The sequence below is a fragment of the Mirounga leonina genome, unplaced genomic scaffold (assembly GCF_011800145.1).
Source record: "Mirounga leonina isolate KUSES-001 unplaced genomic scaffold, KU_Mleo_1.0 Mir_176, whole genome shotgun sequence".
Taxonomy (NCBI): Eukaryota; Metazoa; Chordata; class Mammalia; order Carnivora; family Phocidae; genus Mirounga; species Mirounga leonina.
Window position 1 is genome coordinate 30952451 of NW_023270454.1, and position 14934 is coordinate 30967384.

Consider the following 14934-nt stretch of genomic DNA (forward strand, 5'->3'; position numbering starts at 1 on the left):
AACTAAGAACCCTTGGAGGAGTAGAAGGACTAACAACTATCCACTACAATCTGGATACTGACTCTGGGTAGTAAGTACTTGAAGAGTAAACCCACTACATTCTTCTGCTATGGAAAAAAAAAATATGTGGATCATTCTCTCAGGACCTCAACTAGTAAATAATAAAATAATATATGATAATGTGATGTCATTAAAAAATATAATAAAAATGAAGCTAATTACTTCCAGACTCTGCTCTGATCCTATGTGCAAATATAGAAAATGGCAGAGATAAAACAGTGATGCATTGACAACACTGACTCCTCCCAGTCACTTACAGGAGATTTTGAAGTGTGGAAAGAAAATACCTGCAAAATCAAATGTCCTGTTACCATTTTAGATAACCAAGAAGTCCAAAGTGGACTCCTGATCATTACCCTAGTGTTCCTAAAATATCGGGGCATATTACAACACAAATGTCTAGCTAAATCTGCAAAGGGCAATGCCATCTCCTGGGAAGACTGTCATTCCTAGTCCAGAAAGCCTGGATTTATACCAGAGGGACAAATTCAATTGAGGGATTAAACCAAAGTTCATTAAAGCCTATTGAATTAAATGTGGATAACATGTCCTTATTAAAAGAAGAGTCCTTCTCTGATATCTTTGCAGGATTTATTTGAAAAGAGCATGTAGAGGGCGCTTGGGTGGCTCAGTCCATTAAGTGTCTTCCTTCGGCTCAGGTCATGATCCCAGGATCCTGGGATTGAGTCCCACATCAGGCTCCTAACTCAGCCAGGGGCCTGCTTCTCCCTCTGCCTGCCGCTCCCCCTGTTGTGTGCACTCGGTGTCTCTCTCTCTCTCTCTCTCTCCTCTCTCTCCTCTCTGACAAAGTAATAAAAGTCTTAAAAAGCCCGCCACCAGGCGAGTGAGGAGGAGAGGCAATGAGCGTGGCGGGCGCCGGGGAGGGCTGTCGCAGCAGGTCGCTGGTGTCCCGCCTCGTCTCCTTCAGCGCGACCCACCGACTCCACAGCAAATCTCTGAGTAATGAAGAAAACTTAAAACTGCTTGGGAAATGCAACAATCTAAATGGCCATGGGCACAATTATAAAGTTGTGGTGACGGTGCATGGAGAGATTGATCCTGTCACAGGAATGGTTATGAATTTGACCGACCTCAAAGAGTATATGGAGGAGGCAATTATGAAGCCCCTTGATCATAGAATTTGCATCTGGATGTGCCATACTTTACAGATGTTGTAAGCACGACAGAAAATGTAGCTGTATATATCTGGGGAAACCTCTAGAAATTTCTTCCTATGGGAGTTCTTTATAAAGTAATAGTGTATGAAACTGATAATAATATTGTTGTCTATAAAGGAGAATAGCTTTTAGGGGTTAATACTGTAGAAAGACTAATTTCTTTCCATATTTGAAAAAAGTCTTTATCCCCTAGGACTATTAAGAAGTCCTCACATACTTGTTATGCCTCCACATTGTGTTCCGGAGTGCCCAATTGATTGAAATCATTGTGTGTAAGACCAGTTGTGAATTCAAATCTATCTTAAAACCAAACTTGTAAAACATCCTGAGTATCATTTAGAGAGTCTTTTATTTATAGATTAAAAATAATTTCATTTTCAGTAAAATGTTGTGGTGTGGAATTTAAAAGTAAAATAAATCAATTTTTGTTTTTCCGTTATCTCAAAAAAAAAAATCGTAAAAAACAGAAAGAACAGAGCATGTAGAGATGAACACTAAGAAGCAAGTCATTGACCTCTTTGGTATACAGCAGCATTGAGGTTAGTGATTGTGATGAGGTCATTAATGTGAGAGCTAGCTTGTATTTCTACATAAAGAGAAGGGAAAATATATCAGAAAATAAACCCAAAAGAGGCACTGCAAAAATACATTCCCCAAGATATTTGATCTATTAACAAAAGAACAGACCTTTAAAAACTATCCTAGAGGCAGTCTGGAGAATCTCAGTAGAATTTCAGCAAATTCTGTGTATGAAACCACATACGAAGTTATAAAAAATATTCATGCCTCAGATATTGTGATTTAATTGGAATGGAATACAGTCTGCGCATTAGGATTTTTTAAAAGCTGACAATTCTAATGTGCAACAAAGTTTAAGCATCACTGAAAATCACTATATCATTCAGGGGTTTTTTTCCTTCTATTCAACCAATATAGCGCTTATCAACATATTCTATAATTTTACTTTCTTTTAAAGCAAAAATTTTAAATTACTTAAATGAAATATAGTGGAGTAGGAAGGTAGAGGTCAAAGACGTGGGGCCCCAGCTCTGATGGGGTATTTATATAGGCTTTTCTGGGCCTGGGCTTCATCAGGTGTAGTACAAAAAGAAAAAGATCAGATTTACTGACCAACAAGTACATTCTCCCTACACTGTGGAGTATTCTCTCATTTCATCCATTGCCAATATTGTGACTATTTACCCCATTGATATATATGAGAAGACTGGAACTCAGAATATTGAAATTGTCTAAGGCCACTTACCTACTAAGTATGAAAATGAGGGTTTGAACAGCTAGGCTTATTCCACTAACACATGAATGCTTTCCAGAGTCCCTGAGAGTCTTAAAATTCTCTAGGAATACCAGCTACAAATGGGATCAAAACTACCATTTGCTCAAGGACTGTTTTATACTGGAATAAAGGTTTGAAATCAGTTGGCACATTTTATTCTTTCTCAAAAAGAAGTCAAGTGATAGACACTATCAAAATAATAATAATAATAATCCTTCCACCTAATGAAATTTAACATCTCTTTATACCCAGGGGCTTAACAAATGCATGAGACCCAACTACAGAATGTGACTCAAGCAAGAAAAGCCACCAAACAAATAACAAAACCCACAGTGAAGGGAATTAGAGGTAGAAACCTTGGGAAGATGCTCAAGATAAACATCTAGTGATAGCCACTAATATGCAGCATGTATCTACCATGAGAATTTTGTAATTTTTTTCTGAAAAATTGACACAACATTAGTTAATATAAGAGAGAAACCCATTATATTAGAAGAATGAGTAGAAAATAGGAGACCATGGGAATTATTTGCACAATATAATAAACAGTTGTAATATTGCCATTAGACATATTGGATAGATCATTGCTCTGAAAGGAAATACAAACTAAAATATTTGATCTAAGCCCTGAGTATAAAAGATTTTTAACAAAGCAAAGTAAAAATTGGATTTTTTTTTTTTAATGTTGAAGCTCATTTTAAGTATCTCTCATCATTGGATATTTGTGCCTAATAATAAATAGTCAATACCCTTGCAAATATTCTAGGAAAAGTCTGAAACTTGAAGAGAAAGGAGAAAAATAAAGGTACATAGGGCAATAATTGTCACATAAATGCATGATTTCTTTTATGTCTAATCTGTCTCTCAGAAACTACTCAAACCTCTCCATAGCAATTCATGATCTGTTCATTCACATGACAAAAATTTATGGAGTGCTTAAAAAGCAATTCTTCTAAGCACTGTTTAAGTACGAAAAAATCCACCATTGTCTGACCCTATGCTCATGCAGCTCTCAGTGTGGTGGGAAAGAATATTAATCACCTGGCAGGTGGGCACATAATTAATTATGCACTGGGTTGCGTTGAAAGACAGTAAACAGTCCTGGAATGCATGTAACAAAGGGTCCTCATATAATTGGTTGGGTCAAGAAAAGCTAACTAAAGAAATAATAAGAGATATCTTTGAAGAGAAAATTAGGTTTACGTATACAATCAGGAGGGAAGAAAATTCCTGACAGAGGTAACCAGCAAATGCAAAGGCCCTGAGGCAGAAGGGAGCATGGTATATTCTGAGAACAGAAAGAGGTCCCAGTGACTAAGTACAGGGAGCTAGGGTGAGGGTAGAAGAGGAGATTTAAAAAGATAAGCAGGGGCCAGATCAGATGGGGACTTTGGGATCAAGCACTGAGACTTTTAAAAGTTTTCTGCGTGATTCTAAAGTACAGCAAGGTTTTAGAACCAGTAAGAAGCAACACAATTTTTTTTCTTTTCAACAATTTGCATTTACCAACTTAATCTATAACTTTATTTTTTTTTATTTTTTTTTAAATATTTTATTTATTTATTTGAGAGAGAGAGAGAGTGAGAGAGCACAAGAGGGGGGAGCGGGAGAGGAAGAAGCAGACTCCCCACTGAGCAGGGAGCCCGATGCGGGACTCGATCCCGGGACTCCAGGATCATGACCTGAGCCGAAGGCAGTCGCTTAACCAACTGAGCCACCCAGGCGCCCTATAACTTTATTTTTATAAATAACAAAAACACAAATCACATATCAATTAAATTTAATGGAATAATTGCTCACTGGAACTTGAAATCTAAAGCCTGGGCCCCTAGGCGCAAAGGAATTGGTGGTAGGAGCAGACCGATCTCAGATCTGCATTTTGTAAAAAATCACTGGCTTCAGTGTGGGAAATGACTTGGAAGCACAGAGGGTGTGAAAACCTGGTTAGGAATTGACAAGAGTAGTCCAAGAAGGAGAAGATTGTATATGCTTTCTCTGCACCTTGGCTTTCTTATCTGTAAAACACAAGGGGCTGGACTGGATAACCACTTTCAGCTTAACACCATCAGACACAAAAGGAGACATTTTTGTTGGAGAAAGATGCATTACAGTCCAGTGTATATCCCCAAAACAGTGAGATGAAAGCTTACGGTGCTTAAAAGGTAGATTTCTTACTATTCCCACCAGTGTCAAACATGCTACCATAGTTAATCCATTGTTTTAAATGCCTTGACCTTATATCTTCCTCCAGCTACTGACACTTTTCCTCTGCTCCCCATTATAGCAAAACTGTTTGCAATAGAACCTTTACCAGAACTACAGGCTGACAGGACCATATGAACTCAGGAGTTTGTGAAAATAATTATGCTTGGCTAGAAAAGAAAATGCTTTTATTTTTTTCTAGTTTAAAGATTTCACAAAGGTAAAATGGAAGTTTTAAGACCATTTGGGATTTGGGGCGCCTGGGTGGCTCAGTCCGTTAAGCGGCTGCCTTCGGCTCAGGTCATGATCCTGGGGTCCTGGGATCGAGCCCCACATCCGGCTCCCTGCTCAGGGAAGAGCCTGCTTCTCCCTCTCCATCTGCCTGCCACTCTGCCTGCTTGTGCTCTCTCTCTCTCTCTCTCTCTCTGTTAAATAAATAAATAAAATCTTAAAAAAAAAGACTATTTGGGATTCTAGACTTTTTCCGCTATCCAAAATTATACACATAGATGTTTTTACTCACAATAGATTCCTTATTTATCTTTCTTCTTCCTTCTTTATGCAATATCCATAAAAGGATTTTTCAGATAATAAGTGGACAAAAGAGATAGGTTGCATAAATGAATGAACAGAGGATTATTTGTAGACTTTTTCTCTTGGAGTGTCTCTTCCTGATGAAAATTTAGCTTTGATTTTTTATTTTTTAATTTAAATTCAATTAGCCAACATATAGTATATCATTATAGCTTTGATTTTTTTTTAAGGATTTTACTACTCCATGGCCCAATCAGCAGCTGATGAATATATAATTACTGCCACAAGGGATGGTTCAGGAGGTAGCTCTAATATCCATTCAGTTTTAGCAACTATTGTGCAGGGACTATCCTCGGCTCTGAGGACAAAGAAGTGAAGACAGATTAAGTCTGACTTCATGGAGCTTACATCCTAGTGAGGCAGACAGACAAAAATAAATAAACACAGAATTATATTCAATAATGTCAAGTAGAAATAAGAGCCCTGGAAAAAAGTAAAATCCTAGGTGGTATGGGGGTTAACCCTACTCCCTTCTGTATAACATTCATTTTAAAAGTCATTTCAGAGGCTGGAGAGCTCTGTCAGTTCCGTGACAGCCAGGGAATCCCCCTAAGGAAAAGGCATAGAAGGATGGGAAGGAGGGAATCAAGAAGATGAGGAAGATAGCAATCATCACGGAATACTACTTTAGACGGGGAGGTCAGGCCTGATGGGGTGAGAGGACAAGCATGTGAGTAACTGGGAAGAGAAATCAAGGCACCAACAATAGCAGATACAAGGGTTTTGAGATCAGTACACGTTTGCACTTTCTTTCTTTTTTTTTTTTTAACTTTATATAATTATGTTATGTTAGTCATCATACAATACATCATTAGTTTTTGATGTAGTGATCCATGATTCATTGTTTTCATATAACACCCAGTGCTCCATTCAGTACTTGCCTTCCTTAATAACCATCACAGGGCTAACCCACTCCCCCCACATGCCCCTCCCCTCTAAAACCCTCAGTTTGTTTCTCAGAGTCCATAACCTCTCATGGTTCTTCTCTCCCTCCTATTTCCTCCCTTTCATTTGTCCCTTCCTTCTCCTAATGTCTTCCATGCTATTCCTATGTTCCACAAATAAATGAAACCATATGATAATTAAGTTTCTCTGCTTGACTTATTTCACTTAGCATAATCTCCTCCAGTCCCATCCATGTTGATGTAAAAGTTGTAAATCCTTTCTGATGGCTGAATAATATTCTATTGTATATATGGACCACATCTTCTTTATCCATTCATCTGTTGAGGGCCATCTTGGCTCTTTCCACACTTTGGCTATTGTGGACAATGCTGCTATGAACATTGGGGTGCATATGACCCTTCTTTTCACTATATCTGTGTCTTTGGGGTAAATACCCAGGAGTGCAATTACTGGGTCATAGGGTAGCTCTATTTTTAAATTTTGAGGCACCTCTACTCTGTTTTCCAAAGTGGCTCTACCAACTTGCATTCCCACCAACAGTGTAAGAGGGTTCGCCTTTCTCCACAACCTCTCCAACATTTGTTGTTTCTTGCCTTGTCAATTTTTGCCATTCTAACTGGTGTAAGGTGGTATCTTAATGTGGTTTTGATTTGAATTTCCCTGATGGCTAATGATGATGAACATTTTTTTCATGTGTTTGTTAGCCATTTGTATGTCTTCTTCGGAGAAGTATCTGTTCATGTCGTCTGCCCATTTTTTTGACTTGATTATTTGTTTTTTAGGTGTTGAGTTTGAGAAGTTCTTTATAGATCTTGAGTACCAACCCTTTATCTGTAGTGTCATTTGCAAATATCTTCTCCCATTCTGAGGATTGCCTCTTTGTTTTGTTGACTGTTTCCTTTGCTGTGCAGAAGCTTTTTATCTTGATGAAGTCCCAAAAGCTCATTTTTGCTTTTGTTTCACTAGCCTTTGGAGATGTATCTTAAAAGAAGTTGCTGTGGCCGATGTCGAAGAGGTTACTGCCTATGTTCTCCTCTAGGATTTTGATGGATTCCTGTTTCACATTTAGGTCTTTCAACCATTTGAGTCTATTTTTGTGTGTGGTGTAAGGAAATGGTCCAGTTTCATTCTTCATGCATGCGGCTGACCAATTTTCCCAACATCATTTGTTGAAGAGACTGTCTTTTTTCCATTGCATATTTTTTCCTGCTTTGTCAAAGATTAGTTGACCATAGAGCTGAGGGTCCATATCTGGCTCTCTATTCTGTTCCATTGGTCTATATGTCTGTTTTGGTGCCAGTATCATGCTGTCTTGGTGATCACTGCTTTGTAATATAGCTTGAAATCAGGCAACATGATGCCCCCAGCTTTGTTTTTCTTTTTCAAGATTTTGTTGGCGATTCAGGTCTTTTCTGATTCCATACAAATTTTAGGATTGTTTGTTCCAGCACTTTGAAAAATGTCATTGGAATTTTGATCGGGATGGCATAGAAGGTATAGATTGCTCTGGGTAGCATAGACATTTTAACACTGTTTATTCTTCCGATCCATGAGCATGGAATGTTTTTCCATCTTTTTGTGTCTTCTTCAATTTCTTTCATGAGTGTTCTGTAGTTCCTAGATTATAGGCGGTCCTAAGGGAGAAATATATAGCCATCCAAGCCTCACTCAAAAAATTAGAAAAATCCCTAATTAACCAATTAACTTTACACCTTAAAGACCTAGGGAAAAAGCCACAAACAATGCCTAAGCCATGCATTAGAAGAGAAATAATTAAGATTAAAGCAGAGATCGGGGCGCCTGGGTGGCTCAGTTGGTTAAACGACTGCCTTCGGCTCAGGTCATGATCCTGGAGTCCCGGGATCGAGTCCCGCATCGGGCTCCTTGCTCAGTGGGGAGTCTGCTTCTCCCTCTGACCCTCCTCCCTCTCATGCTGTCTCTCATTCTCTCTCTCACAAATAAATAAAATCTTTAAAAAAAAAGATTAAAGCAGAGATCAATGAATTAGAAACCAGAAACACAGTAGATCAGATCAACAAAACTAGAAGCTGGTTCTTTGAAAGAATTAATAAGATTGATAAACCACTGGCCAGACTTATCCAAAAGAAAAGAGAAAGGACCCAAATTAATAAAATTATGAATGAAAGGGGAGAGATCACAACTAACAACAAGGAAATAGAAACAATTATTAGAAATTAGTATCAACAACTATATGCCAATAAATTGAGCAACCTGGAAGAAATGGATGCCTTCCTGGAAACCTATAAACTCCCAAGACTGAAACAGGAAGAAATTGACAACCTGAATAGGCCAATAACCAGTAATGAGATTGAAGCAGTGATCAAAAACCTCCCAAAAAACAAGAGTCCAGGGCCTGTTGGATTCCCTGGGGAATTCTACCAAACAGTCAAAGAAGAAATAATTTCTTCTTTCTCTATTAATCTATTCTCCTGAAGCTGTTTCAAAAAATAGAAACAGAAGGAAAGCTTCCAGACTCATTCTATGAGGCCAGCATTACCTTAATCCCCAAACCAGGCAAAGACCCCATCAAAAAGGAGAACTTCAGACCACTATCCCTGATGAATATGGATTCCAAAATCCTCAACAAAATCCTAGCTAATAGGATCCAACAATGTATTAAAAGGATCATCCACCACGACCAAGTTGGGATTTATCCCCGGGATGCAAGGGTGGTTCAACATTCACAAATCAATCATTGTGATAGAACACATTAATAAGAGGAGAGGGAAGAACCATATGGTCCTCTCAATTGATGCAGAAAAAGCATTTGACAAAATACAACATCCTTTCCTGATTAAAACTCTTCAGAGTGTAGGGATAGAGGGAACATTCCTCAAGTTCATAAAATCCACCTATGAAAAACCCACAGCAAATATCATCTTCAGTGGGGAAAAGCTGAGAGCCTTTCCCTTAAGATCAGGAACAGACAAGGATGCCCACTCTTGCCACTATTTTTCAACATGGTACCAGAAGTCCTAGCAACAGCAATCAGACAACAAAAAGAAATAAAAGTATTCAAATTGGCAAAGAAGAAGTCAAACTCTCTCTTCACAGATGACATGATACTTTATGTGGAAAATACAAAAGACTCCAACCCCAAATTCCTAGAACTCATACAGCAATACAAAATCAATGCACAGAAATCAGTTGCTTTCTTATACACTAACAATGCAACTGTAGAAAAAGAAATGAGAGAAACGATTCCATTTACAATAGCACCAAAAACCATAAGATACCTCAGATTAAACGTATGCACTTTCAAGGAATAGCAAGGAGCCCCACAGGGATAGAGAATGCGAGACATCCGAGTAGCCAGCAGGGATCAGGCTATGTAAGGATATGCCCAGAGCAAAAAATTTTCATTTTACTTCAGAAGATCGAAAAGAAGATGAACAGAGTCAGCATTTCATTGTCTTTAGAATCACAATGGCTGCTGTTTGCAAAATAGCCTTTAGAGAGAAACAAGAGGGGAAACAAGGAGACTGGTAAGGGTATTATAATCTCCAGGCAAGAGAGGATGGTGGTGCAGACTCTTCTCATGGCAATGTATGCATCACTTCATGCAGGACATGTGGAAGTAAAACCAAAGTTTTGTCTGGATGTTGAGTGTGACAGAAATAGGGGGTCCAAGAATAACTACAATATTTATGGAATGAAAGTCTTATCATGGTCAGGGATGGGGATTCGGGGGAAGGTACAGGTAGATAGATGTATTGGATGGTTAATTTTATGCGTCAATTTGGCTAGACCTTGGTATCCAGATACTTGATAAAACACTAGCCTGTATGTCACAGTGAAGGTGTTTTTTAGATGAAGTTGACATTTAAATCAGTAGACTTTGAGTAAAGCAGATAACTAAAATGATAGATGGATAGACAGATGATAGATTAGATAGATAGATAGATAGATAGATAGATAGATAGATAGATAGATAGATAGATAGATAGACAGACACAGGTAGAGTACAAGTTAAAAAAAAAAAAAGTGAAAATACTGAGGGGCACCTGGGTGGCTCAGTCAGTTAAGCGGCTGCCTTCAGCTCAGGTCATGGTCCCAGGGTCCTGGGATCGAGCCCCGCATCAGGCTCCCTGCTCAGCAGGAACCCTGCTTCTCCCTCTCCCACTCCCCCTGCTTGTGTTCCCTCTCGCTGTGTCTCTCTCTGTCAGATAAATAAATAAAATATTTTTTTTAAAAAAGTGAAAATACTGAAAAGATCTGGAGAGTATGGCAGGAGAAAAACCAGAAGACTAGTATACTCCACATGAAGAAAGTTTCCAGAATGAAGGATACAAACACTATAAAGGGCTCAAGGGAGATGAAGACTATAGATTAACCACTGGGTCTCCCAACGTGAAGATCATTTATCTTAACAAGAGCAGTTTCACTGGGGTGAGGAGAAAAATATATTTTCTTCCAGGTATTACCTTCAGCTTTGCTTTGGTTGCAGTTCCAAACTCTATAGAGAATTGTAACATTTAGTATGATATATACTAAACTACATATTTTAATGTTTATTTGGGAGACAAAGCCTGCAAACAAAATTTAAACTCTACAAGACAAGCTTTGATCACAAGCAGTAACCAATTTCAAATTGTCAGAGTTCTGTAGTAATTCTTCTCTTGATTTAGAAAGCACAGCCAAACTTAATTTCCTATTGAGCCCTAATTTATTTCCAAAAGCATTATTTCAACCATAAGAATAAAAGAATAAAAAGAGTAAGCAATACTTAAACTACATGATAATTTTTTCAGAAGACCTGTCAGAATGACAAATTTTAAAAGTATATGAAGCAATTCAGTTAAGATTTTTTACTTATTTCAAGAAAACATATTAGAAAACAAGTTATATAAGTGAACATATGACAAATATCTTCCCTTTATGATTACTTGTATTTTATAAGGATGCTCTCTGTGATTATCACAAAGCTAGAATATTACAGTATGCTTTTAAACATAATAAGTTCTATACCATTAATTTATATGATAGTCTTGAATAATGCATAACAACCTCAGCACCCCTTCAGAATTTTTGTTTTTATTAGAATGATGTATGAAATAAAATGTTCATGCTGTCAGTAGTCACAGGAATACTTTCTTTAAGGCAAAATAGTCAAAAGCAATAACCTTTTTCTTAAGGATAAATAAGATATTATTATAAAATCTTTATTTTTTTTTAATTCATAGTTGAAAATATGCAAAAAATAGCATAATAAAGCATGGTACCAATATATAATCTGTCATTTAAGTGCAATAATGAATATCAAAGGCATAATCCATGAAAGAAATGATTAAAAGTTAATAATTTTAACTTCATTAAAATTAAAAACTTTTGTTCTGCAAGAGAAAATATCAAGAAAATTAGAAGACAAGCCTCAGGCTAAGAAAAAATATTTGCAAAAAGACACATCTGGAAAAGGACTATTATCCAAAATATACAAAAAACTCTGAAGACTCAACAATAAGAAAACAAACAACTCAGTTAAAAATAGGCCAGAGACGGGGTACCTGGATGTTTCAGTCAGTTGAGTGTTGGGAGTCTTGATCTCTGCTCTGGTCATGGTCTCGGGGTCATGGGATCAAGCCCCGCATGGGGCTCTACGCTCAGTGGGAGTCTGCTTGAGATTGTCTCCTTCTCCCTCTCCTTCTGCCCCTCCCCCCCACTAGCAAGCATGTACGCATGCTCTCTCTTGCTCTCTCTCAAATAAATAAATAATCTTAAAAAAAAAAAGAGCCAAAGACCTTAGCATACACTTCCCCAAAGAAAATATACAGATAGCAAATAAGCATATGAAAATATGCTCCACATCATGTCATCAGGGAAATGCAAATCATTTTTGTTGCTATCTCCTAATACATATGGCTTTGTTTTTTCAGACATTTTTTTTAAGTCACGAAAGTTATATCTGTGCAGCCACACTGAGGCAGCTTTATTTTTTAAATTGAGATATAATTGACAGATAGCACTGTGTTGGCTTTAGGTGTACAAAAAAATGATTTATGTATACATTGTGAAATGGTTGCCACAGTAAGTTTAGTTAAGTCCATCACCACACATAGTTACAATTTTTTTTCTTGTGATGAGACCTTTTAAGATCTACTCTCTGAGCAACTTTCAAATATACAATATAGTATTATTAACTATAGTCATCATGCTGTACATTACAGCCCCAGGATTTATTTATCTTATAACTGGAAGTTTGTACCTTTTGATGACTTTCACCCATTTTACCCATTCCTCTAACCCCCACTCTGGCAACCACCAATCTGTTCTCTCTTTCTTTGAGTTTAGGTTTGTATTGTTTTTAGATTTTACTTATGTAAAATTTACCTTTCTCTGACTTATTTCACTTAGCATAATGCCTTCAAGCTCCATCCATGTTGTCACAGATAGCAGGATTTTCTCCTTATTTAATGCTGCATAATATTGCATTGTGCTGTACATGTGTGTATACATATATGTAATATATGCATAATATATATTATTTTTTCATCCATTCATTTATAAATGGACACTTAGGTTGTTTCCATGTCTTGGTTTTTTTTTTAATAATGTTGCAATGAACATGGGGGATACATATATTTCCTTGAGAGAGATTTCATTCGGGAATAAATATCTAAAGTGGAATTGCTAGATCATATAGTAGTACTATCTTTAATTTTTTGAGGAACTTTCATACTCTTTTCCACAGTAGCTGTCCCAATTTCCATTCCCACCAGTAGAACACAAGAGTTCCCTTTTCTCCACATCCTCACTAACACTTGTTACCTTATGCTTTTTCATGATAGCCATTCTAACAGATAGGAGGTGATATCTTATTATGGTTTTAGTTTGCCTTTCCCTGATCTTTACTGATGTTAAGCACTTTTCATGTACCTGGAGGCCATTTGGATGTCTTCTTTGGGAAAATTTCTATTCAGATCCTCTGCCCATTTTTTAACCAGCATTTTTAGGTTTTTTTCTATTGAGTTGTATGAGTTCTTAAAATTTTTGAGTATTAATCCTTTATCAGATAATGACTTGCAAATATTTTTTCCCATTCCATAAGTTGCCTTTTCATTGTGTTGATTAATTAATATTGTTAAAATGTCCATACTCCAGAAAGCAATATACAAATTCAATGCAATCGTTATCAAAATTCCAATGGCATATTTTACAGAAATAGGTTTTCTTCTGTACAGAAGCATTTTAGTTTGCTGTAGCCCCGCTTGTTTACTTATGCTTTCTTGTCTGTGCTTTTGGTGTCATATTCAAAAAATCATGTAAAGACCAAAGTCCAGGAGTTTACCCTCTGTTTTCTTCTCAGAGTTTTAAAGTTTCAGATCTCACATTCATGTTTTTCACTCATTTTGAGTTGATTTTTGTGTATCATGTAAGATGGTGGTCCAGTTTCATTCTTATGCATGTGGCTGTCCATTTTTCCCAACCCATCTATTGAAGACACTATCCTTTCCCCACCATATAACCTTGGCCCCTTTGTTGTACATTAATGGACCATATAATATAATCATGGGTTTATTTCTGGGCTCTCTATTCTGTTCCATTGATCTATGTATCTGTTTTTATGCCCAAACAATACTGTTTTGATTAATATAATTTTGTAATATAGTTTGAAATCAGGAAGTATGGTGTCTCTAGTTTCCTTCTTTTTCCTCAAGATTGCTCTGGCTACCCAGGATTTTTGTGGTTCCATAAAAATTTTAGAATTTTTTTCCTATTTCTGTAAAATTATGGATTCCATTCTTCTTTTATCATTTTTAAAGGGTCAGAGTTTCATTTCTGGTATTGGAAAATCCATTAATTCAGACCCGTCTGAACCCAAGTAAGACACTAAGCATTTAGAAATATTTTTTTCTGCCTTTTGTGGTTTTATTTTTCATTTTTTAAATATTTTATTTATATATTTGATACAGAGAAAGAGACAGAGCACAAACACGGGGAGCAGAAGAAGCAGACTTTCCACTGAGCAGGGAACCTGACATGGAACTCAATCCCAGAGCCCTGAGATCATGACCTGAGCCCAAGGCAGAGGGTTAACCCACTGAGCCACGGAAGTGCCCTGCCTTTTGTGGTTTTAACTAAGCATTTCATATGATCCATTTCTCTCCTTTTTAGCATATAAATTATGCTTCTTCTTAAACTTTTTTAAATGGTTATTCCAGATTTTTCAATATACATAATAACTAATCCAAATCCTACTTTGAATAACACTTTACCACTTCACAAATACTGCAAGCACCATATAAGAACAAAATATTGCCAATTCCTCCCTCCCATCCCTTGTAACATTGTTGTCAATCATTTAATTTATACATAAGTATACATATGTGTGTGAGGCATAAATAAAATAAATAAATAAATAAAATAGACAATATATAGCAGATATAATTAAATATATGCATAATAATACATAATCATACACAATCAAATACACTGTTGACATTATTACTTTATTTTTTTAAAGATTTTATTTATTTATTTGACAGAGAGAGAGAGACACAGTGAGAGAGGGAACATAAGCAGGGGGAGTGGGAGAGGGAGAGGCAGGCTTCCTGCCGAGCAGGGAGCCGGATGCAGGACTCGATCCCGGGACTCCAGGATTATGACCCGAGCCAAAGGCAGTTGCTTAACCAACTAAGCCACCCAGGCGCCCCTTATTTTATTTTTTTTAAAGATTTTATT

General features: G+C 37.0%; 1 pseudogene; it reads left to right on the forward strand.

Moving 5' to 3' along the window:
• Positions 1-920: 920 nt before the first annotated feature.
• Positions 921-1363, forward strand: LOC118022535 (annotated as a pseudogene).
• The last annotated feature ends 13571 nt before the right edge of the window (positions 1364-14934 follow it).